The sequence below is a fragment of the Suricata suricatta genome, chromosome 12 (assembly GCF_006229205.1).
Source record: "Suricata suricatta isolate VVHF042 chromosome 12, meerkat_22Aug2017_6uvM2_HiC, whole genome shotgun sequence".
NCBI classification, from domain to species: domain Eukaryota; kingdom Metazoa; phylum Chordata; class Mammalia; order Carnivora; family Herpestidae; genus Suricata; species Suricata suricatta.
The window spans coordinates 85,865,258-85,890,134 of record NC_043711.1 but is presented as its reverse complement, the minus strand read 5'-3'; the positions used below and the strand labels follow the sequence as shown (position 1 = coordinate 85,890,134).

Genomic DNA, 24,877 nt, shown 5'->3' with positions numbered 1-24,877 from the left:
TGCGTTGAGAAAGTGAGGAAGGTAAAGTCGCACAGTGCCCAGGCATGTGGCAAGACTTCACGTCTCTCCCCTTCCACCCAGAGAAGTTTCTGGCATGCAGGGAGGGGCAAGAATGGAGCTGGAGCCCCCAGAGAAATTAGCTCCTTGGTCTGGGTGACTTCACCTCATTTGTGATGTTAATTGCATAGATTTGCATAATGTGCTCACCGAGGTATTATTTTACTTGCACATTTAAATCATTTAATCATCTGTGTTTTTCCCTTCTTAATCTTGATGAGGCCAAGATGGGGAGGGGGAGGAAAAAGAAAGAAAGGAGACAGTCTCTAGGTTTCTGTCTCTGACTCTCTCTCCCTCTCACACACACACACACACACACACACACACACACACACTGACAAAACACACCCCTGAATGCAACTCCGTTGTTCAACACCCTCTCCTCTCCCTCTCTGGACTCCAGTCAAGTAGCACTGGCCTTTTGGTATTCCCCACACATTAAGCACATTGCTGCCTCAAGACTTTTGCAGTCTTTTTTTTCCTTTTTTCCTGCTTGTATGATAGGGAAAGATAAGCTAAAATAGGCAGAGAGGGAAGGGTTAGGACCTGAGGGCCTCTGTGGAGAAAAACACAGACTTCGGAACAATGCTGGGAGGGTGAACCACAGCAAACCCCGGAGGGTGTAAGGGCCTCTTAAGAATGTGACAGACACCACTGACGCCCCCTCAGTTTCCTCTTGGGGAATTGGGCAATCCAAATACCTAACTAAAAAAAGTAAACGCTAAAACTTCTGTCATACAAGGGACAGTATGACCAGTCTGACGCCTCACGTGATGGAATCTAGCCAATCAGGAATGGACCACCCAGCACCTAATTCTCCTGCCCAGTAAGGGCACAGCCTGAGAAGGAAGGAGAAAGGGGGAAGGGAAAGGGGGAGAAGGAACTAGAGGGAAAGGAAAGCAGGGGAAGGAATTAGGGGGAAGGGAAAGGGAGACTGTCGACCAGAACCTTATAAAACAAGGACCCTTGCCTATAGTCGCGGGCATTCACTTTCAAAAGCCCCCTCTCTGTAAAGAGCTTTCCTACTATTCTTACTTTCTGATCTTTTTTTTTTTTTTTTTTTTTTTTACAAATTACCAAAACTGACCAGGAAGAAATGTAAAGTCTGAAGAGCTATTTTTTGTGTTAAAGTAATTGAATCCATAATTTAAAAGCATCCCACAAAGAAAACTCCATGCCATGAGGGCTTTCCTCGTGAATTCTGTCTATCATTTAAGGGATTTTATCAGACAAAAAGGCGCTACAGCAACTTATTCATGAAAGAATATTCCCAACTCATTTTAAAAGCCAGCATCATTTTAAAAACATATTTTGGAGACTGGCCAAGATGGCAGAGAGATAGGGAGTTCCCTACTTCCCACCTGTATCTTTTAAAGAAGGGCTGAAGTCAAAGGACTCTGGACTTTAAGAGTCTGGGAAGAAAGGAGACGGAGTCCATTAAGAAGATAGCCTCATAAGTGTGGGATTGCCAACTGGAGAAGATAAAAACGGGCCAGGACATGGAGGCACAGAGCGGAGGGAGCCCCTTCCGCGAAAAAACAAAGGGAGGAGAAGAGTGTCTGGGGAATTGTAGAACTGTATCTGGACAACAGAAAAACCTCCGCCTGGGATGGAGAGGGGTTCTATCATCCCATTTCTAACTGCAGGGCTTTTTGACAGAGATCCCATCTCTAACTATGGAGGTTTCTTTGGGATGGGTGCCCCTGTCCCAGAAATTCCCTCCAGGATAGAGAGTACAGAGGGAACCCAGTTGGCATCAGGAGGAGCCAGTCCCCTGCTCGAACCCCTGCTAGGAAGTGCTCTGGCTTGCAGGATTACATTTTAGGCAGTATCATTGTTATGCCCAGATCACAATATTCGTCCCCCAAAACCAGAGACTACCAGGGAGACTAAGTCATGCATGCAAAAGCAAAGGGCAGTTTTATTATGGCTTAGGCTCCCTGGACCTAAGTTCAGGCTTGCAGTCTACCAGTGCAGTGGATCCGTGCTGAGCTCTTACTTTCTGATCTTATAATAAACGTTCACCTTCTGCTCATTTTGTGTCTTAGTTCTTCATTCTTAGAAGTAGTGAGACCACAAATCCTGTGTATGCAGGTAAAAAAAAAATCCTGCAGCGCCTGGTGTATCTTTTCTCCAGATTCCCACGTAGTCCCCTCTCACCTCCTTCAGGTCTTTCCTCAAACATCGCTTCTTCAGAGAAGACTTTCTTGACCTCCCCGTCTTATTTACCAGCCTCCAGCCTGTATTCTTCTGCAAGGCACTTGTCACCACTGGCATTGCGGTGCCATTTCTGCAAGGCACTTGGTTCACCCCCTTAGTTGAATGGAAGCGCCCCAGGCAGGGGGTTTGGTTTGGTTTGGTTTTGCTTGTGTTTTTGTTTTTGTTTTTGGTTTTGGTTTTGGTTTTGGTTTTTTTTTTTTTTGTCGGCTACCATCTCTCTTAGCATGCAGAATCGTGCCTGGCGCACAGTAGAAGGTCGGTAAATGTTTGTCACATTAACGAACACCTATCGGGAGCGCAAAGACCCCGCAGGAGAAGGTGTGATGATTGTGTGTTGTAGACGCCCACGGGTGTGCACTGAGGCACTGTCAGCGCTGAGCCCAGGACCAGGTTTGCCACCACCAAAGACAGACTTTCTCCAGAAATGGAGCTGTTTCTGGAAGGGCCATCAAAGCACTGACCCCAGGTCAGCTTCCCGTGGGGGCTGACATTTCCCAGGCAGGCAAAGAACAGCCGTCTGAGCCAAGTGAGTCTGGATGAGCCATCTTCTGGGGAACTAGGCAGTTTTTTGCAACCCACATGTGACGTCATATATGGGGCTAATCGGAGGTCAGGCTGGTAAACCCAGAGGTCACTCACTATCTGGCCATGGAGGACACAAAGGAGGCAGCCCTGGGTCACAGGGACAGAGGTCCCTGAGGGTTCTTAGATGGCTGCCGTTGCCACTTCTTGGTGGCTATTTTGAGGCAACAGTCAGCTGGAAGCCCAAACCTCACCTGCACCGTTGTACACGGGGGTGAGGGGGCAACCAAGGCCGGGCCAGGCAGATCTGCTTGCTCAAGTGTCCCGAAAAGGACCCGCCTCAGCCCGGACATGACATCCCAGGCTGAGAGGCCCTGGTCAGAGACACGGCGGGTGTCTCTCCCCTCCCCGGGCTGCACCTCTTCCTCCTCCAGCTCTCAGCTCAGATGTCACTTCCTCAGGGAAGCCCCACCTGATAGCCTCGATCTAGGACAAGTTTCTTTGTTCTCTGAGAAACACACTCTTTCTCTTCAGAGCCCACATCTGTGGGCAGGGACGATCTGGCCATCTGGCCCTGGGGTCCTGAGCCAGGCTCTAAGCTTGAGGCAGGCAGGGACCATTCAAAGCCATTCCAGACACCTGCCTGGCCCGAGAGCCTAGCTCAGGGTGTGTGTTGTGGGTCTCTCGGACTATGGGCTGAGTGGATGCACACAGCCCGAGCAAACGTGGAGGTAGGACAATGTGGAAGCATCTTGCAGATGACAAGGCAGCCACGGGTGCTGGCCCCGGGCCAGGGCTGGCACTCAGCTCCCCTAAGCACCGGCGGCAGAAGCTTGTGGGCTTTTCTCTGCCCAGATCCTTAGATCTCTTTTGCATTCTCCACACGCCAGCTCTGGAGGTGCACGTGCTCCTGGCAGCCTGCGCCTGCGTCTCTGTCCTGGGCTGGGTCAGGCCACCGGGAGCCCCTTTGCCTGTGGCCAGGGCACGCTGGATGTGCCTGGCCGTTGATGCCCCCTGCCCACTGAATCCTGGCTCAGGGTCTGCTCCAGAGGCCCCACCCAGATAGTCCATGCCACGCAGGAGGCCTTGCGCCTGGCTGAAGCAGGAGTCAGACACGCCTCGGTCCAACCCCTACTCTGCTTCTGACCAGCTGTGCAGCCCTGGGCAACTTCACCGACCTCTCTGGTCACCCCTGTAACATGAGTTACACTCCAGCAAGTTTCTTGGAACTTGTAACACAAATTTAATTCTGGTGAGAATTAGAAATGGTGTTTAGGAGGTGCCTCCTCAGGCCAGGCCCCCAGGGTGGGGGGGTGGGAGCTCAGCGAGGGACAAGCGTTCATCACAGTCACCAGCAGTGGTGAGTTATAGTCTAACTCTAACATCCTCCCCCGTGTTGAGGCCTCAGATGGGAAATACAGACTCAGGAAAGCAGCCGCCCTGCCCCCAAATATGCATATGTGCCAAGAGCTCAAGGGTCTGTTCTAGAAAATTCCAGGGAAACTGCCGGGCCTTCAGCTTCCCCATCTTTGCTGAGTGTCCTTGGCCCCATCCCCAGCACCCCTGCAGCGTCTCCTGACCCTAGTCTGGGTCGGAGCAGATCCTCGGGGAGCTCAGGAGCATTAGCATGAGGGCTTGGGTGGTCTGTGGAGGAGCTGCGTCGGTCGGCGCTCGCTTCAGCCTTCCATGAGCCCTGCGTTGTGCGGTCCGGCCTCCTGGCAGCTCCTCGCAGAAGCTGTGCCCTCCTGTCCCTCTGGGTCTATGTACTTGCTGTTCTCATTTTCCCGCCGAGCGAACTCCTACATACCCTTCAAAGCACAGCTCTGACACCGCCTCCTCCCGGAAGTCTTCCCGGACCATGCTCTTCCCAGGCTGCGTTTAGCACCTTTCCTGGGGACCCACATCTCCTGTTCCTGGGCCAACACAGAGCTGGCCGTATTCACACAGTTTTGTAACTGCTCCTTGACTTGCTTGTCTCCAGGAGAATCGGGACTGGTGTGCTTATACCTGAATCCCGAACAGCCAGCCAAGGGCCTCGTCAAATGGTTGGTGAATGAATGCATCGGTGAATGAATGAAGGGTCAGAGGTGGAGGTGGGTACAACTCCTTGTGGGTTTGTCTGGTTTTGGGTTTCGTTTCGTTGTTTTTTCCCGTTTCTAAGAAATGGCTTCAGTCTGGAGAGGCCCTTTCTTAACTTTCTCTTTATCAGCAAAGTGTGGTATCCTAGGGGCATCGGGGGGGGGGGGGGGCTGGGAAACTGCTGACCCCTACACGCCCCAGCCTGCCCCACCTTCTCCTCAGCCCCTGCAGCGCTGCAGAGAACTAGACCAAAGAGTCCCCACCCTCTGGGTTTGGCCCGTCACCTCACTGGTCACAGACCATGGGTGAATCACTTCCCGGCTCACTGCCTCAGTCTCCCCAGTTGTCACGTGAACAGCGTAAAAGTCCCCGCGGGTGTTCTGAGATGCCTCTCCTGGTCTCTGGCTCCTGGGGGGAAATAAAGGGCCACCACATGGGTTCAGGGACAGAACAGAGGTCTCCTCTGAGGAGAGAGGGCTGGAGCTCGGGGCAGGGCTGGGCGGCCTCATGCTCTTAGGGCTGAACACCCTGACAAACCGGACCCCAGCTCTGGGGAGGACAGCTGTGCCACCGAGGGCTCTAGCAGGGCTGGGCCGGCTGAGCTGGCAGAAGGAGGAGGCTTGTTTTGCAGGGCTTGGCCTTCCCTGGGGGAAGGCCTTTCTTGGCCTGCAGGGCTTGCCCTAGCCCCTGGCACAGCCAGGCCTCAGCAAGGGGCAGGAGATTCTAGTGGGTGACCCTGGCCTGGTCGCAGTCTCCTGCACTGACTCTGACCTGGTCGCACTTTGGCCTTCCCTGATTTTTAGCCTGGGCATACCTTCCCTGGAGGTCACCCCCAGAAGTCTGGTTCTCCTGGACCAGAGAGGAGCAGGAGTTAGAAAGGAGGGGGCTGCCCATAGCAGTGACCATGGGAATTGTCCAGGGTGAGATCTTGGGAAAGCACAGCATGGCGGCTACGCACCTGGTGGTTGCTTTTTGTTGTTGTTTGGGTTTTTAATTTTTAAAAAATTTTTAAGGTTTATTTATTTATTCTGAGGGGGAGGGGAAGGGCAGAGAGAGGGAGAGAGAGAATCCCAAGCAGGTTCTGCACCGTCACCAAGGAGCCCGAAATGGGGCTCGAACTCAGGAACCACGAGATCATGACCTGAGCCGAAACCAAGAGTCAGACGCTTAACTGACTGAGCCCCTCAGGTGCCCCATGATGACTGCCTTTTTGAATCCTGGTTCTGTCCTTTAACTTTTCTGGGCCCCGATCTACTTATCTGTAAAATGGAACTAATACCAGTGTCTGTTTACCTCCCGCCGTTGCTGGGAGGGTTGGCTAAGTGACTATTTATTGGCTCATCATGGCTTATGGCACACAGTCAATGCTCTGTAATAAGTTCATTCTCAGCTCCATGGATGTGTGGGACACCAGATGTTCAGACCTTCCCTGAAAGTCTAGTCCACGGAGGCCTGAGTAACACCAAGAAGATGGGCAGCAGGACAGACAGGGAGCGTGTCCAGGGAGTGAGAAGGAGAAGAGAAGGAGACTCGGGCGAGGTGGGACATGAGTGGGTGGAGGGAATTTTTCTTTGGGAGGATGGACTCGTTTATGTCAGGAGAGTCCCGGTATGAGTGCACACGATAGAGGCAGAGCCGGGGGTGAGAGCCAGGCCCTGGGCGGGGGTCAGGAGAGCCTGGGACCTGCTTCAGCTCAGACCTGCATCGCTGTGTGGCACGAGAGGCACTGCCCTTTGTAGGCTCTCGGCCCGAACTGTCTGGTCTCAGGGGGCTGCTTCTAACGCGATCGATGGTTGGATCTAGCACATCCAACTCTGAGCCACTGACAGGAAGACATGGCTCTGAAACTCATTCTGAATATCCTTCCCTCTGGTCCGGGCAAGGACCTTGTGCCCATTGTACAGATGAGGAGACAGGCTCACAGGCTGAGAAATGCCCCACCTATCCGTGGCAGGGATTGGTTCCCGAGCCCTTCCATAGGGAGAATAAACGACTTAAATAGACTGTGTGTCTCCATATCACACAAAACACAATGGAGTGTATGTTTCTGCACTGTGGAGGCCATGTCTGGGGTGGCCTGAGTTTAAATATAGGCGGAGGCGGCCTCTAGTTGTAGAGATCGCCTTGATGCATGTAGCCAGAGCACCTCGGGGAGAAAGCAGCTGCTGGGCCTGAAACTGGGGTGCAAGGAGAGGCAGGTGGGCGAGGAGCCAAGCAGAGACAGAACACGCAGTGGTGGAGGCGTGGGTGTTCTGGATACACACGCCGATTTTTGACCACGCCACCATCAGAAAGTCAAGTGCATGTTGTTCAAGTCATGTGTTCCTTGGCAAAGACAGCAGGGCTTATTTATCTAACGATGATCAACATTCCCACTTGGCTGTCTGAGGCAACTCAAACCTCACATGTCCCAGACTGAGCCCCCTTCATACCCCAAAACCAGCCATCCTGTCCCAGACGCTGGCGACGCCCTCCTTCCTTCGGTCAGAACCCCTGGAAGCATCTTCGATGTCTGTCCCTCACGCTCCATCGTGAGCAGATCCTACCGCCTCTACCACCAAGCGAGGCCCAGACCCTGACTGTTTCTCACCGCCTCCCGCAGGACCGCCACCACCTCTTGCCTGGATTATTGCAGTAGCCTCTCTCGCTCGACCTTCGGCTTCAGACATCTCTCCAGGGCGATCTACTCCCCCACACGGCATCCTGTTAACATCCTATTAGAACCTAAATTGGATGGTTTGTGTCCTCTGCTCTAACTCCTTCAATGGTGCCCATCTCACCTAGAGTAAAGAATAATGTCTTTGGAATGTTCTAGAAGGCCTAAACAGTCTAGTTTTCTTTGTTAGCTCCTTATAATGCTTCTGGGAGTTAAGCAAGGGAGGAGGGATGGACCTCACTTTATAGACAGGGGAAACAGAGGCCTGGAGATGGTGTGCACGTGCCTGGAGCACAGGTCACCCGTTGGAGGCTCTGTCCACCACTTTGTCCCAGATGCTTGAGCGGGCAGCCACTGGTGTCTCTAATCTGACAGGCTGCTCACCCTGCCTTCTCCACAGAGCACTGGCTCCCTGCCCACTCTCCAGAGACAAGCCAGATTTCGAAATAAGCTTGTGGACACTGGGTGCTTGGCCGGGACAGGCCCCTGGATTCCACCCCTTTTTAGGCCAGATCGGAGCAGCACATGGCCCACTCTGGGCTGCTGTGTAGCTGTCAGAGGAATTTCAATCCCCCAGGACTGAAAAGGGTCAGGCCCGGGGCAGCCCGCTGTACCCTGGCTTTTACTCTTTTTTGCCAAGTGACCTTGGGCAAGTCACTTCCCTGTTTTGAATTGCACTCTTTCAACATCATGGGGGCGTTGGTGTTGAACACATAAGCATTCAAACGACAAGCTGGGGAAACGTGGGCTGCATTCTACGAGGTTGAAAAATAATCAGGAGCCAGAAGATGTCAAATATAAGCTCACGGCTGCTCTGAGGAAAGGTCTAGAGTGAAATGTCACTGGGTTTGGTGCCCAGCCCCATTCCGTTCAACATGTCCATCGATCACTTTAAGATGGGAAGTTGGCTGGGGGCACCGGGGTGGCTCAGTCGGTTGAGTGTCTGACTTCGGCTCAGGTCATGATCTCACACTCATGGGTGTGAGCCCCACATCGGGCTCTGTGCTGACAGCTCAGAGCCTGGAGCCTGTTTTGGATTCTTCAGATTCAGATTCTCTCTCTTTGTGCCCTTCCCCTGCTCATTCTCTGTCTTTCTTGGTCTCAAAAAATAAATAAACGTAAAAAAAAAAAGATGGGAAGGTGGCCCATTACGGTGCGGTTGGGCCCGCAAGAAGGCACTGGATATTAGAACCAGGATGTCCAAAGACTTTTACCCAAAAGACCAATGGGCTGATGATAAGAACGCAAAATCTAATAATAGTGAATGCCTCCCACTGCACTTGGACCCAAACACCACAATTAAGTCTGAGGTGAAGAGGTTAGGATGGAGACAAAGCAAGATTAAATCAGTAGTTCTTGGGGTAGGGGACAGTTTCCTCCATTTCCACAATTGGGGGCCTCTTATGACATGTGGGGGGCAAGAGCCAGGTTTGCTGGGCACCCCATATGGCACAGAAGTCTCACACTGTTGAAAATTGCCCTACGTGCTTCATACCTTACAAATGTCTATCAGAGGAAAACACATGAAGTACAAATAGGTCAGTCAAAGTGTAGTGAACCCCAATACTGAGAGGTTCTTATAAGAAGTTATGTGGAAAACTCAGTCACTTAGAAGGTTGCTACTAACAAGGATGCATAACTCCGTTTTTTATGGATTTGAGCCAAATACAGCAAAACCTTGGTTTGTGAGCATAATTGGTTCTGGAAACATGCTTGTAATCCAAAGCACTTGTATATCAAAGCAAATTGCAAGAACCATTGGCTCAGTTGTGATCATGTGACATCTGGCATCATGTCCTACTTATGTTGAAAGACATCGCTCATTTATCAAGTTAAAATTTATTAGAAATGTTTGCTCATCTTGGAACATTCACAGAACAAGCCATTCACAATCCAAGGTTTTACTTGTATTCGTAAATTAGAGATGTGAAAAATTTCATTGGATTTTTTAAAGGAGAGCTGTTCTGGATTTCTTTAAGGATAGTTGTTTTGAATCTATGTGGTGAAACAGGTTGAGATGAAAACCCTGTTGTTTTTCTGTCTTGCTCAGAAATTGTCCCAACAGATGCACCTCATGGTTTTCAATGGCATTGGATGGAGAGGTTTCTTTTGTGGTCCATTCATTTATCAGTTCTGCCTAATGAGGGATTGATCACAAAGTGCATTTTTTTTAATGTTTATTGATCTTTGAGAGAGAGAGACAGAGAGACAGAGAGAGACAGAGACAGAGACAGAGTGTGAGCAGGGGAGGGGCAGAGACAGAGGGAGACACAGAATTCAAAGCAGGCTTTTAGGCTCTGAGCTGTCAGCACGGAGCTCGACGTGGGGCTTGAACTCACAGACTGTGAGATCATGACCTGAGCTGAAGTTGGACGCTCAACCGACTGAGCCACCCAGGCGCCCCCTAAGAGCATTTTTAAAAAAGATGTGAAGACAGAGTGCACTCCTGTGGAGGAATAGGTCTCTAAGGAAGAAGTGTTTTCTGTGTGACCCCGCCACCCTGTCCTGTGTCATAAAACGGGGATTATGTGTCACTGCACTCTGAGGGTCACCTTCCTTATTCTCTCCATTGGACAGGCTACGGCGTGACTTCTCATGTTCTCCTCACTTCAGTTAGGGTGATTTCTCTCTTTCTCTTATCATACACAAACAAATAACTCGGTCTGTTGCATCTTGTCCTAACAACAGTTTTTATTTAATTTCCACCTGCGCCTCCTGGCCTGTCATTTACCTGTGCTCCTTGTGTATAATGGTCTGATCTGCCTACATCTCTGGAATCCAAACCTATTCATTATGAGTAGCTATGGGTTGTTATGGCTTGTTGGGTAGTTGTGCCCAAGAACGTATGGAAATAAACATGATTTTATTATAAATGACGTCCCTTTTTATACCTCCTTTATGTTACAGCCCTGGCATTGTGTTGACGTATATGTGTGTCGGGAGATTATTGTCCATGAATTTCATTTCAGAAAATTAAAATGAAAGGAAGCATAAAATTGCTATAAAAAGAGAACTTTGGCAATTACAGTTGTGGGTTTATACCTAACGAGAATGTTATATGTGTTGACCGAAAGGCGTGTGCAAGACCGTTGGCAGCAGCACCATTTGTAAGAATCCCGAGCTGAGGACAACGGACCATCCATCAAAGCTGAGTGAATATCTAGATTGAGGTGAGCATGCCGTGGAATACTCCAGAGTGGGGAGAAGGACCATTTACAGCCACACGGGGCAATGTGGAGGAAGGTCACATGAACACGCAGCAGAGTGAGAGAAGACAGGCACCGAAGAGTACGTGCTGAATGCTGCCATGTACAGGAAGGTCTAAAACCAGCACAATGAGTTAGAGAGGAAGTCGTGACGTTCTATGCAGGGAGAGAAGAAGCAGTGATGTTCGCAGGAGTCATCATTGGCTGAAAGCACCGGGGAATTCTGGGTGATGGTCATGTCCTGTGTCTTGATCTGCTGTGTTCATTTTGTGAAAATCCATCAAGCTGTGCACTTACGTGCACTTTCTGTGTGTGTGTATGTGTGTATATATACACACACACGTATACACACATCTATATATACATATACACATGTATATACACACATATACATATATATTCACAGATTGAAAGAGATATCTATATCTGTATCTATCTTTCTCTATATAGTGCAGTGTTTGGGTTTTTTTGCTTGTTTTGAGGTGATTGGCTCACACAGTTATGGATGCTGACAAGTCTAAAAACTCTACATGGTAGACCAGCAGGCTGGATACCCAGGGAAGAGCCAATCTTGCAGTTTGAATCTGAAGGCAGTCTGCTGGGAGAATGGTCCTTTCTGGCAGAGGATATGAGGAGGGGAGCAGGGAGGTCAGTCATTGGCTATTAAGGCCTTCCACTGATTAAATGAGGCCCACCTACATTCTGGAGGGTAATTTGCTTTACTCAAAGTCTACTGATTGAAATGTTATTTAGCCTTAAAAATATCCTCACAGAGACATTTAGAATAATGTTTGACCAAATATCTGGGGACTGTGGCACATTGACATGTAATGATGCTTTACTTCAATAATGTTATTAGACAGAGGGGCTTTTGGACTGACAGTTTGAGAGCCATTAGTTTAGTTGATGCTCCTAAAAGAATCCACATTATGACTACAGTCCCCAAAGAGCCAGTTCTACATGACATCACATGGGTAGAAGTATCATAACTTGATCAAGGAAGGTGACACTCTCTTTCTCTTTTTCTGTGGTTTAGTCATCAGTTGGAGAGTTTTGGTCATTTCTGGAGGCTACACCTTCATAGTCACCCAGGTCATCTGTGGAATGATGTGGCCAAGGGAGTGATCAAGGAGAATGATTGGCATGTCAAGGAGCATGATTCAGGTAACAAGGCAGAAGCCTTCAAGAAAGGAGTGAGCTCTGAACCTGCTAAAGGACATCCATGAAAAACCCCTCAGGAAACATCATATCTACTGGCAAAAGGCTGGATGTTTTTGCCCCTAAGATGAGGAACAAGACAGACATGATGCTCACTCTTGCCCCTTTTATTCAACATTATATGGGGGATCCAACCAGACCAGTCAGTTAAGAAAATAAAAGGCATCCAGAGTGGGAAGAAGTTAACATTCTTTCTATTTGGAGATAACATTATCTTATATACAGAAAATCCTAAGGAACCAACTAAGAAATTATTAGAACTAATGAACCAATTAAGCAAGGTTGCAGAATACAAGTTTAATATAGAAAAATCGGGGCACCTGGGTGGCTCAGTCGGTTAAGTGTCCGGCTTCGGCTCAGGTCATGATCTCGCAGTTCGTGGGTTCGAGCCCCGTGTTGGGCTCTGTGCTGACAGCTAGCTCAGAGCCTGGAGCCTGCTTCAGATTCTGTGTCTCCCTCTCTCTCTGACCCTCCCCTGCTCTCACTGTCTCTCAAAAATAAATAAAAACCATAAAAAAATTTTTAAATAAACTTATAAAAATTTTAAAAATTAAAAAAAAATAAAAAATATATAGAAAATCACTTGTATTTTTATACAATGGCAATGAATAATCTGAAAGGAAATTAAGAAAAAATTCACTTTGTAAAAGTATCAAAAGAAAAAATACTGAGGAGTAAATTTAAAAAAAATGTACAAGATGTATACTTAAAATTATAAACATGGCAAAAAGATGTAAAAGATATAAATAAATGGAGACATTTGATGTTTATGGATCAAAAGGCTTAATATTGTTGAGATGGTAACACTTGGAAGAAAACATAGGAGTAAATCTTCATGAGCTCAGGTTAGGCAAATCCTTCTTAGACATGATATTGAAAGCACAAATGACAAACAAAAAAAACCAGACAAATCAGATTTCATCACAATTAAAAACTTTGGTGCTGTAAACAGTATCATCAAGAAGGTGAAAAGTCAACCCAAGAATGGGAGAAAATATTTGCAGATCACATATATTATAAACATTTTGTATCCAGAATATATAAATAATGCTTAGAACTCATATACATGATGAAAAGACAACTCAATTTAAAAATGGGTAAAGGGAGCGCCTGGGTGGCTCAGTCAGTTGAGCATCCAACTCTTGAATTTGGTTCAGGTCATGATCATAGGATAGTGGGATCAAGCCCTGTGTCAGGTTCTGCACTGAGCAGCATGGAGGCTGCTTGGGATTCTCTCTCTCCCCCACCCCCTCTCCCCTGCTCACATGCACTCTCTCTTTCTCTAAATTAAATAAATAAATAAATAGACAGACAGACAGATAGATAAATACATAAATAAACAAGTAAGTAAATAAAAATAGGTTAAAGATCTGGGCTGCCTGGGTGGCTCAGTCAGTTGAGTGCCCAACTCTTGATTTAGGCTCAAGTCATGATCTTAGGGTCATGAGATCAAGCCCCAAGTGGTCTCTGCACTGACAGCATGGAGCCTGCTTGGGATTCTTTCTCTCCCTCTCTCTCTCTCTCTCTCTCTCTGCCTCTCCCCTACTCAGTCACACACTCTATCTCTCAAAAATAAATAAATAAACATTTAAGAAAACAAAGCTAGGTCAAGGATCTGAATAGACATTTCACCAAAGAAGATATACAAGTGGCCAGTGAGCACACAAAAAGACGCTTAGCATCATCATTCATTAGCCCTATAGTCAAAACTATAAAATACCACTTCACACCCACTAGAATGGCTGGAATTTTTTTAGAGTGATTATAGTTATTTTGGAAAGAGACAATACTGAGGTGCCTGCATGGCTCAGTCAGTTGAACATCCGACTTCAGCTCAGATCATGATCTCCCCCTACAAGGGACTCTGTGCTGACAGCTCAGAGCCTGGAGCGTGCTTGGGATTCTGTCTCCCTCTTCTCTGCCCCTCCCCTGCTCATGCTCTGTCTCTCTATATAATAAACATTAAAAAGTAGACAATATTAAGTGTTAGAAAGGATGTAAAGAAAATGGAAGTCTACAAATGGCTAGTGGGCGTGTAAAATGGTCCAACAACTTTGGAAGACAGTCTGGCAATCTCTCAAAAGTTTTAACATAGAGTTATCATATAAATCAGCAATTCTGCTTCTAGGTATTTGCCCAAGAGAATTAAAAATACATCCACACAAAAACACATACATAAATGTTCACAGCTGCACTATTCACAATAACTTAACAGTAGGAACAACCCAGATATCCATCAACTGATGAGTGGATGAATAAAATATGAGATCCATATAATGGAATATTGTCTGGCATGGAACAGAAATAAAACTCTGATACATGCTACAACATGGAGGAGCCTTGAAGGCATTATGCCAAGTGAAAGAAGTCTTTCATGAAAACCATAAACTGTATGATTCTATCTATATGAAGTTATCTGAAGAGGCAAATCCATAAAGACAGAACAGATTAGTGGTTGCATCAGTTGGGAAACAATGTGGTTGTTGACTGCTAATGGGTTTGGAATTCCTTTTTGAAGTGAAGGAAATATTTCAAAGTTAGATTGTGGTGAGGATCAACAACTCTGAATATATGAAAAGCTATTAAATTGTGCACGTTAAGTGGTTGAATTTTATGACATGTTAATTATATCTCAATAAAACTAAACAAGCAAAGGGTGAATCCTTGATCAATTTACCCCAAGGCAATATTTGTCAACAGGCTCAAAGGCATAGTTTATACCACTCAGGAATCCAGTTGGAGGAAGCATAGATTACATTTATCACCTTAAACAAAAAGAAATTTAATACAGGAAGTTGGATTCTTGCAAAATTATGGGAAGATTCGGAGAGTGGGCTGGAATGACTCTCTCCAGGAACGACTCAGAACTTCCCCACCATACTGCCTACCCATGGGAGCTGCTGCTTCTGTTGAAACCCAGAAGCTTGTCTTCAGGAGTCTGCCACTTTAGCTTTATTGTAGGGATCAGATGTCGATGATGTCTTCACCGCCACCCGGGACCCCCACAAGCTAGTGACAAGACACTGAGACCATGGCTGCAGAGAATCCTAATGACTTTACAATCGGCAGGAAACAGCCAAGGCTGAAGAAGAGACTTCCACCTCACTTTCCAAGTCGCACACATGTCGTTTAACGGGCATGACCATACTGGTCTCCAGACCTTAGCTGCAAGGGAGTCTGAGAAATGCAGTCTTCACACTTCCCAGCCCCCAAAGCACAGGAAGGTGCATAGTGTGAGGTTGAAATGGATATTGAATGAGCCCACCTGCCCTCACCAGTGGCTTCAGGGGTTACACAGTGAAAAACGGGAAACAACCTAAATGTGCCCCCAAAGGGTGTTAATAGTTTTGGCTTCATCTGTTTGGGCAAATGCTAGACAACCAATAAATGCACTGTGGAAATATGTGTGGGACTGGAAAACTGTTAGACACACACTGGAAAATAGCAGATGATGCGATAGAACTTAGAGGCAACTTTCATGAGGACAAGAGCCACACCTGTGTCATCCACCTACGCGTCCTGCTGCCTGGCGTGTTCTTGGCACAGAGACAGGTGCTCAGTAAACATTTGTTGGACGAATGAAAGTGACTCTACCTTGAGTAACTAAATATAAATGGAAATACATTTATATGCATATAAACTTATGAATACACATAAACTTCATACAATTTAGCCACACTGAAAGAAATACGACAAAATGCTAACAACTGTTCTCTCTTATGATGACATTTGATGTGATTTTTACTTATTCTTTCAGCTCTCTTGTATTTTATAAATTTTGAACAATGAACACACATGAATATCAAGTAGGAGAAAACCATGGATGTCCTGTTAAAGCCACAGAAAGAAAACATGCCTGCCTCATTTCTCTGTCTCCCTCAGGGCTTGGCACAAAACTGGGCCCAGAGGGGCCCCCAGTCCAACCTTGGTGACCAAGTGAGTGCCCCTCAGTTTGCCACCTGAGAGATTTCTGGGTCATTCTCAAGGAGCCCGAGGGTGGAGTTGAGCTTCTAAGATAATCCTGACTCTGACATGGTGGTGCTTCTCCTAGCTAAAACTGGCCAAGTGCCAAAGTGGAATGACCCTTCCCAAGTGCCAGCCTTGAGTGCTCATGGAGGCTGTGCCAAGGTGAGGTCATGCTCAGCTAGATCAGTGACTCAGTCCTGCCCCTCCCGTGCACCTATCAGGCCCTGGGGCCATTGCTGTTTGGTCTGCTACCAGCTGGGCTCAGCCATGCAAAGGCTGGACTGGAAAAGGGTGTGGGGACCGGGAAAGGGTGTCTGTCCTTTTCCAAGGCTGCCCCTCGGTGTCGTGAGAAGTTCCTCAGTGGGTGGTTCCTATCATGTGCACTGACACAGCTGTCAAGGTCTTAGGTCACAGGGATAAGAATGAGAAAAGTGAGAGTCTCCCTTAGCTCTGTGCCACCTGCAGTCACATCTGGGCGAGGGAAGCAGATTATCTGCCTCTGTCTCCCATCTCGCCAAGAGCCAGGTTCTGCCTCACCCTTCCTGCCAGTGGACAGGAAACGTGGTAATGGCTGGCATCTTCCTCCTTGGGGCCTTAGCAGGGGTCAGGGGAGACCCCAGAAGGCTTGAGAGTCATCAGCAAGCCATCCCCTCATTCACCACACTCACTAACAGGATGAGAAAACGGAATTCAAAGGGGAAGGACATGGTCCGGGTCACACAAGTACACAAGGAGCTTGTAGGGAGAGGGCTCCTGTACCAGTCACGGCGTTCAGAGACTCCAGGGCAGGACTGATGGGGAAAACAAGAGAGAAATGTCACAGAGGTGTGGGAACTAGTCCTCTTGGGGCCAGTTTGCCCCACAGGATCTGCACACATAACTTGTCTGCAGGCTCTGCCCACCTAGAGAGAGCAGGTTGGAGAAAACGCTTCTGCCCTTGACCAGCTGTGGGCATCATTTCTCTCTTTGGCCTCAATTTGTTCATCTTTAAACTCCAGCTCAGGGATGATGGTAATCACTAAATTCAAGCTCTAAAATCCCATGGTTAATAATTACACCATTCTCTTCCCCAAACTCAGCCCAACTGCACCACTCATTCCCCTGCCTAAAAGCTTTTCCATGGCTCCCTATGGCTTGACCAGAGTCTGGCATACAAGGCCCTTCGTGGTCTGGTTCCTACTAAGCTCTCCGGCCTTGACATTCCTTCTGCGTCCCTCAAACTCCAGCCATGCTGGTTGACTGCCCCTTCCCGTGGATTTTGCACGCTCTTCCTCACTTCTGTGACTTTGCCTTTGAAAAGGGGCAGGAAGCGTTCCTCTTTGCCTTACCCACCTGACAAATCCCAGCTCACACTGCAAACCCCAGATTAAGTGCCACCTCCCCTGTGAAGCCTGCCCTGATCTACAACACAGAAAGAAGCCCTCTCCCATCTCAGGTCCCTCGGGACCCAAGCCTTCCTCCACCACAACCCTAAACATAGTTTATGGGAATTACTGTTTACACGGTGAGTGAATTATACCCTATTTCCTTCACAGACATGACAATTCCTTGACAACAGGAACTGTGTCTTATTCATGGCTCTCCCACAGGAGGTGCTCAATAAATGTTCAATATATTAATTATCCGATAAGTAAAGTAATTCCTAAAAAAAAAAAAAAAAAGAAAGAAAGAAAAACACCCAGAAAACAAATAAGCAAACAAACAAAAACAAAAGAAAACCCAGAAAAACAAAAAAGGACTCCATGGCTTTTTATGGCTCTCTGGACAACCTGAGCCCTCTCTGGGCCTCAGTGTCCCTAGCTATAAAACTGCAAGGCTGACCCCTCTGGCTTCTGAGGGCAGGGTCAAGACCTATCTCTCCCCGCAGCCGCAATAACCCAGAAACCCCAGTGACGCTATCAGCTCCCTCACGAACCAGTTAGTTAATGAGGAAATTAAGCCACAGTTAAGCAATCTCTAAGATCACACAACATCTAATCTGTGTTGGCCAAATCTTTACCTCTTCGTTACTGAGTTTCCTCTGAGCTTACTACAGCCTGCTACTCAGACGCAAAACACTCTTCTCAGGCACCCGTGCTGGGCCCAGGTCACCACATCAGGGACAAGCATCTCAGGCAGAGGGGACGGCCAGTGCAGAAGTTGGCTGGGAACATGCCTATCTTGCCAAAGGGCTGTCGGGGAGGTTGGCATGGCGAGAGCTGAAGCAGCAGGGAGAGAATGGTAGGAGAGGAGGCCAAAGAGCAGTGGGGCCAGTCACGGGGCTGGTGAGCTGCTCACGGGATTGGCATGTGCGTTGAAGGAGATGATGGATGGATGACATAGGCTCTGGCTTCAGTCAGTGCCTATCGAATGATGGACATGCAGCTGTTGATGTGGTGGTCGTGGAAGGGACGCGTGATCCTGGAGTCAGCCAAGCTGTGAGGACAGACAAGCGCAAGGAACAGAATGGGCAAAGGCACCAAGGGGTGAGCAGGGTCCCACCACCTCCCTGGCCCCGGGCGCCACCTTCTCTGGCCTGGAACCTCACCCCAGCCCCCACCCTGCTTTCCCGTGTCCCTGCTCCCACCCGAGGGAACGTGCATTTAGCAAAACACATAGATTTTGAAGCCAGGCAGGCCTGGTCCTGGGCAAGTGCGTCAGTTTCTCCACCTGTAAAATGGACAGGCCATTGAAAGGCTTTTAACAAAAGCCGCTGGCGGTGGCCAAGCTGATGTCTGCTGCTCCCTGTGGACCTGGGTGGGAAGATTAATGAAGGTCCAAGTCCCGCTGGCCTCTGCCTCTCAGGGTTCTCCAACGGACAGCCCACTTCAACACGAGCAAGGTGATTCCAATGCCTTTCCGGGGGCTGCCAGTCTCAAAAAATGCACTTTTTCCAGGAGTACTGATGGCAGGGGAGTGGGGCCAGGGGGGTGGAGCTGGCCCTGTGCGCAGTTGGCAGAACGTGTCAGAGCACAGGACCTGGGGCTGCAGGAAAGGGACAGGTGGAATGTGTACCCACCCCGGCAGACCCCCGGGCCCATCCTGGCTCCTGAAGTCCCACCCATGGCTGCAGGCAAGCCGCATGATCTCTCTGACCGTCACCCTTCTCATCTGGAAATTGAGGGATGGAGCCATTCATCAGGCTGACAGAGAACCACTGGAGAGAATGACAATGTAGGGTCCTTGTGCAGCCGGCTAGGGCTCAAGACAAACCAATGAAAAGCAGTAACGTGCATAGATGTCCTCCACACACAGCTGGCACAGGTTTGGCTGGATGTCGTAGCATCCCCTCTCACACCCCTGAGGGAGAAAATGGAATTGAGGTCCTCCAAGCCCTCGAGGATAATAAGAGGCATATAAATAGCCAATATTTATGCAGCTTTTCCTAGGCCCAGTGCTATCCCAAACACTACTAACTCATGTATTTCTGAGTCCAGGAGGTTGGTACTCCCACTAGGCCCATTTTTGGGGTGAGAAAACTGAGGTGCAGAAATGGGAAGTCACCTGCATAAGGTTGTACAGCTGAGAGCTAACCAACCCTGAAGCTCCCCCAACATCAGCTCTGCCTCTGGGCCCCCTGATAAGCCTCGGTACCACCCTGAGCACCCAGCGAGGGTGGTGGCCTGGGATGCAGGTAGGTCCTGACGCAGGATTTGTTCTGACCTGAGATGGGGCTTCAATCACCTCTCTTTTTCCACTTCTCCATCCTGAGCAAGCCAATAGCCAACCGCTGCTAGGAAAGGGCAGGGTTAATCTCATTTGAGCTTGCAAAAAAAAAAAAAAAAGAAGAATAAGAAGAAGACCCCAACCTGTCAAGTCTTGTTTAGAAACCTGAACATTCTAGAAATATTGACAAAGCAAGGGGGCTGCCTCCATGAAAAGGTTTTTGGCAAAAGAGGCGATGCTAATCCAATGTGACAGGGGTATTTTTGTCTTAGGCCAGAAAACCAGAGATTGAAAATTGCTCCTCAGAGTGGGGGGAGGGGGGAGGTCAACCAGCCGGGCCTCGCCTCCCCCACCAGCTCCATTTCCCTGGAATTATCTATGAGAGAACAGGGCCTGATGTCTCTGCTCCTACAGTCACCGCGTGTGCAAAGCACAGACTCCAGGAGCGTCGGAAATTCATTATTTGGTCCAACCTTGTCATTTCTCAAGTGGGAAAACTGAGGCTGGAGACAGGGAGTGAAGCCTCAATTCTATCCTCTATCCATCAAAGAACATGAGTTAGAACCTGCTCCTCTCCCACCACGGGCAACGAGGGATTTAGAAAGGCAGCTGTGGCTCCCTTCAGGACTTTGATTTGGATTCAAGTCCCTGCTGCGCGGTACAGGGCAAGCTATTTAGGCTCTCTTAGTCTGTTTCCTCAGGAAAATGAGAACAATAATCCCTAGAGTTGTGGGGAGAATTACATGAAGGAAATGTAGGTGCACCCGTTCAGCTCTTTGGTTGCACGAACAGGCACAGACTCAAGGTAGCTGAATGTTCAAAAACTCAACTGGAAGGACATGGGCTCACAGATATTTACTCAGAAGAAAATCCAAAGTCCTAGGAGAGGATCTTATTGGCTGAGCTTGGGTCCCAGGCCTGCCCTTCACTACAGTTGGGCAGGGCTCTTGATTGACAGTCCACTAAGCCTATAGAAAAGGGAAGTTACTCAGAAGTGAAACAAAAGACAGGCTGACTGCGCTAAAAGGGCTCCCATCAAATTGCAGAGACTTGTGTGCATTGGAGTTTATTATTCTGGACACTAAGGCCAGAGCTTTCAGGAATGAGGTCAGATTTCCCACCTCCTGTGACATTGAGACACGGTGACTGCCAGCCCCCCTCAGATGGGAAGGTCGGGTTTCAGGCTAACTGGGTCAAGTTGGGTGTTGCTTCAGACTTCCAAGGGTTCAGTCAGGCAGATAGTGACTCCAATGGCTCATCTAACAGGCGGGAGAAACAAGTGCTCGATTCAGCCAAACAAGTGTTCAATTTAGTCAACAAGCTCAGCCACTGCCCTAGAGGGTCATTTATTTTCATGAAAGAAAGTGTGTTTGATTCATATTGACTGAACTGGGTGTGTCGGGCAAACACAACCAATGACTCTAAGTGGGGGGAGCAGAGATGCTGCAGAATCTGGTGGTTCACCCGCCCCCCATGCCTCCAGCAGTCCCATGGGAGCTTAGCAGGCACTCACCCGATGGTTTAACTCCCCTTGCTTAAAATTCTAACAGTATTGCCTATAGCGTGGACTTCAGAACATCCGTTCTGCCCCTTTCAAGCTGAGCAACTTTGGGCAAGTCACTTTACCTCTCTGACCTTCTTTTCAACAAAGTAAAAGATTTTTCAAGTACTTTCTTGGAATGTGTGTGTGTGTGTGTGTGTGTGTGTGTGTGTAGAGGTGTTCCAGAAGCAGTCTAAGATATAAATAGGGCTGTGGAGTAAACTAAAATCTGGTATACAGTCCCCGACATTCTGAATTTCATTTTTTTATTAACTGTTTTACATTTATTTTTTTTACATTTATTTATTTTTGAGACACAGAGACAGAGCACAAGCGGGGGAGGGGCAGAGAGAGAGGGAGACACAGAATCCGAAGCAGGCTCCAGGCTCTGAGCTATGGGCACAGAGCCCAGTGTGGGGCACGAACCCACAAACCATGAGATGATGACCTGAGCCAACATTGGAGGCTTAACCGACTGAGCCACCCAGACGCCCCAAATTCTGAATTTCAGATGTGGGAGATCTGATCATAAATTTCCTCTTCATTGATGTGCTGCATTTGTGGGTTTAATTTTGATTTTGAAGTTTGTGCCAATATTGACAAAAGTATTTTGGGTTAGTGGCGGACTCTTATTTTTTTCTCTTTTATCTCTGTCTATATCTTTAGTATCTACTTTGCCAGAATTTTTTTGTTTTAGAATATTTTAACTTTTATAAAAACCTGATTCTAAATCTGAAATGGGTGATTCTTTTCTTTTAAAAAATTAATCTTTAATGACTCAGGGATACATAAAAACATCTCCCCACTTCAAAATGTTCTCAACTTCCAGGGAATACTGAAACTGCTTTAAATCACTGCTGCCCACCCTCCCAATCATGGCCCCGCTCCCCCTCTGCCACCGTCAGCAATTTGGAGTGGATCGTTTCAAACCTTCTGTATTCTTACATTTACATACTTGACATATATTTCCTTATTTGTTCTCAAGAAAATGAACAGTCATGTGGAAGTCATACCCCACATACTATCCTGCCGTTGCCTTTCTTTGCTCAACATTATGACGTGGAAATAATTCCACAGCTGTCCACTGAGTTGACCTCTTCCTTCCTTCAACTGCTACTTCACATCGCCATGTGTGGCTTATTTAGCCATCCCCCTTTGGTGGGCACTTAGGTTGTGGCCAGTTTTTACCATAAACAATATAAGGACCTTCCCTGTACATTTCCCTTGGGTACACATGTAAGTGTTTCTATTGGGTTTTTTGATGTAAGAATCCTATTTGTAAAGGTTCTCAGAACTTTTTCGTGGCTTTTTGTTTGTTTTAAAATCAACCAGGATTGGGGCACCTGGGTCACTCAGTCAGTTAAGACCCAACTTCAGCTCAGGTCATGATCTTGTGCTCCGTGAGTTGGAGCCCCACATGGGGCTCTGTGCTGACAGCTCAGAGCTCAGAGCCCGGAGCCTGCTTCGGATTCCGTGTCTCACTCTCTCTCTTTGCACTTCCCCTGCTTGCTCTCATTCCCTCTCAAAAATAAATAAACATTAAAAAAATTAAAAATAAATCAATCAACCAACATTTAAAAAAACCATGCTACTGAGATATATTTCATACCCAATAGGACGCACCCATTTAAAGTATGCAGTTCAGTGGGGTTTAGTACATTCACAGATTTGTACAGCCGTCACCAAATCTGATTTTAGGATTTTTTTCCACCCCTCCCCCCCACAGAAACTCCATACCCAGCAGCAGGGGCTCCTTAGTCCCCTCTCCCTTCGGCTCCTGACAACTGTGAATCTACCATTTGTCTCTATGGATTTGCCTCTTCTGGGCATTTCACATACATGAAATCACACGGTATGTGGTCTTCCATGACTGGCTTCTTTCACGAGCATAAAGAAATCCGTCCATGTTGTATGTAGTATGTATTAGTACATCATGCCTGTTAATGGTGGAATCATCAGCCCCCCTTTTTTGCCTGCTTATTCCCTACCATGTGGGGTGTTAATCCTCACTGACAGCCCGTCAAGTGTCGCTCCTATTACCATCCATCCCCCTTTATAGACGAGGAAACCAGGGCTCAGAGAGGTGCTGTGACTTACCCATGGTCACACGGGAAAGTGCGTGGCAGAGCTGGGGATGAGCCCGGGTCCGCTGAGCTCCCAAGTCTGAGCCACGCTGCCACTACCGGAAGCAAGAAGGGACTGGAAAGTGTCCTGGGAGCCCAATGCACAGATCGCAAAGTCCCTTTTCCTCACATGATGCCTCTGGGCCACTCTCATGACAGCTGACGTTGCCCTGGGAGGCTGGACAGGGAGCAAGGGGCTTTTTACCCAAGGTCAGAGCTCCCGCGCGGCTTGCTGCTCACACAGTTTTTCAGGGTGTTTCCTTCTCGCTTCTCCCTCGTCCAGTGCTTTTTCTCTCTGATGCTAATTTCTCAGCTTCTAATCTTTGGGGGCTATTACATCAGGCTGGTATGCTACCTCTTTGCTAGGACGATGTCAAGAAAGCGATCATGCGTTGTGAGTAGGGTCGAAGTGGGTTTTCCCATGAGTAGGGCAAATCTTGCTGCCTGAAATGGTCAAGACTCCACTCTCCAAAAGTCCTACAAGCCTCCACCTAACTGTAAGCACCTAGTGGGGACAACGATCATAGGAGCTTTCTCCTTGGGAGGGGGCTCACCTCCTCTTTGGATCTCCTCCTCTGAGCCCAGCGGGCTGGGGGTGTGGAGTCTCCTTTTCTAGGAGACGAAGGCTTGAGGCCACACAGCCAGCAAGAGGGGGCAGGGTTGGAGCCTGGGGCTGTGGGACCCGAGTCAGCAGCTCCCCACGGGTCCCGCCAGGCACGCCTCGTGTCCCACCCTGCTCCCTGCGACGATGCAGCACCCAACTGCAAGTTAAATAAAAGCAGCTTCCTACATTTTCAAAATTGGGAATGGAGGTACAGGGCCAATATTTACTTTTGTGTAGTGTTTGGGGGCCGCACTCCAACTCTGCTGTGACTTGCCGAGTGGCTCAGGGAAAGTTGTTTGCCCTTCTCAGCACCACACCCTGGCTCCTGGTCCTGCTATGGGCCACTGGCACATGAATCCTGCCAATCAAGGTTCTGGGGTTAGCCCAGGCTTGAGCAAGTCTCTGTCTCACTCTCTCTCGCTTGCTTTCATTACCACAGGTCACTTATTCACTCAACAAACATCTATTGTGCAGGTGGGTGGAGATAAATGCACACACTGGTCCTGATTCAAGGCAGACTGGGACCGCGCCCTGTGGGTGCTGCATGTGAGGGAAAGGAAGTCCTGCTCTGGATGGGCTCAGGGAGCAGGTGGCCTTTGGAAAGGAGGTGGAGCCTTGATGAAAGTGATAGGTGAAGAGGGGAGGGCTTCCCAGGCAGAGGGCATGGCTCGAGCAAAGGCCCAGAGGTAGATACCCCTGGGTGTTTCTGGGGCCAGTAGTGTGCCTGGTGAGGCTGGAGGGTGCGGATGTGGGTAACGCAATTGGAGGGTATGTTGGGCCAGATCTGCAAGGCCTCAAATGCCAGGTGAAGGGTTCGACTTGCCGAGGGAGGGAGCTCACACAGACCTCTGAAGGCTCCCTCTGGCCCCTGTCAGAGCAGTCCTGTGAGCTCTGGGGTGTGATTCCTGCCTTCACAAAAATGGAAACTGAAGCCCCACCAAGGCAAATCAAAGTGCCCACAGTCACAGATCTGAAGGGGCATTGTGAGAACAGAGCTGCAGGCAAGATGGCTGGGTCAGTTTTTCCATCTGTAAAATGGAC

General features: G+C 48.4%; 1 long non-coding RNA gene across 1 annotated transcript; it reads right to left on the bottom strand.

Annotated features, from left to right (window-relative positions):
- Positions 1-20,683: 20,683 nt before the first annotated feature.
- Positions 20,684-24,230, bottom strand: LOC115273213. Its single transcript, XR_003900745.1, has 3 exons — positions 24,064-24,230; positions 23,207-23,410; positions 20,684-20,828 (listed from the first exon to the last, which is right to left on the bottom strand). It is a non-coding gene; the product is annotated as an uncharacterized LOC115273213 (long non-coding RNA).
- Between the last annotated feature and the right edge of the window lie 647 nt (positions 24,231-24,877).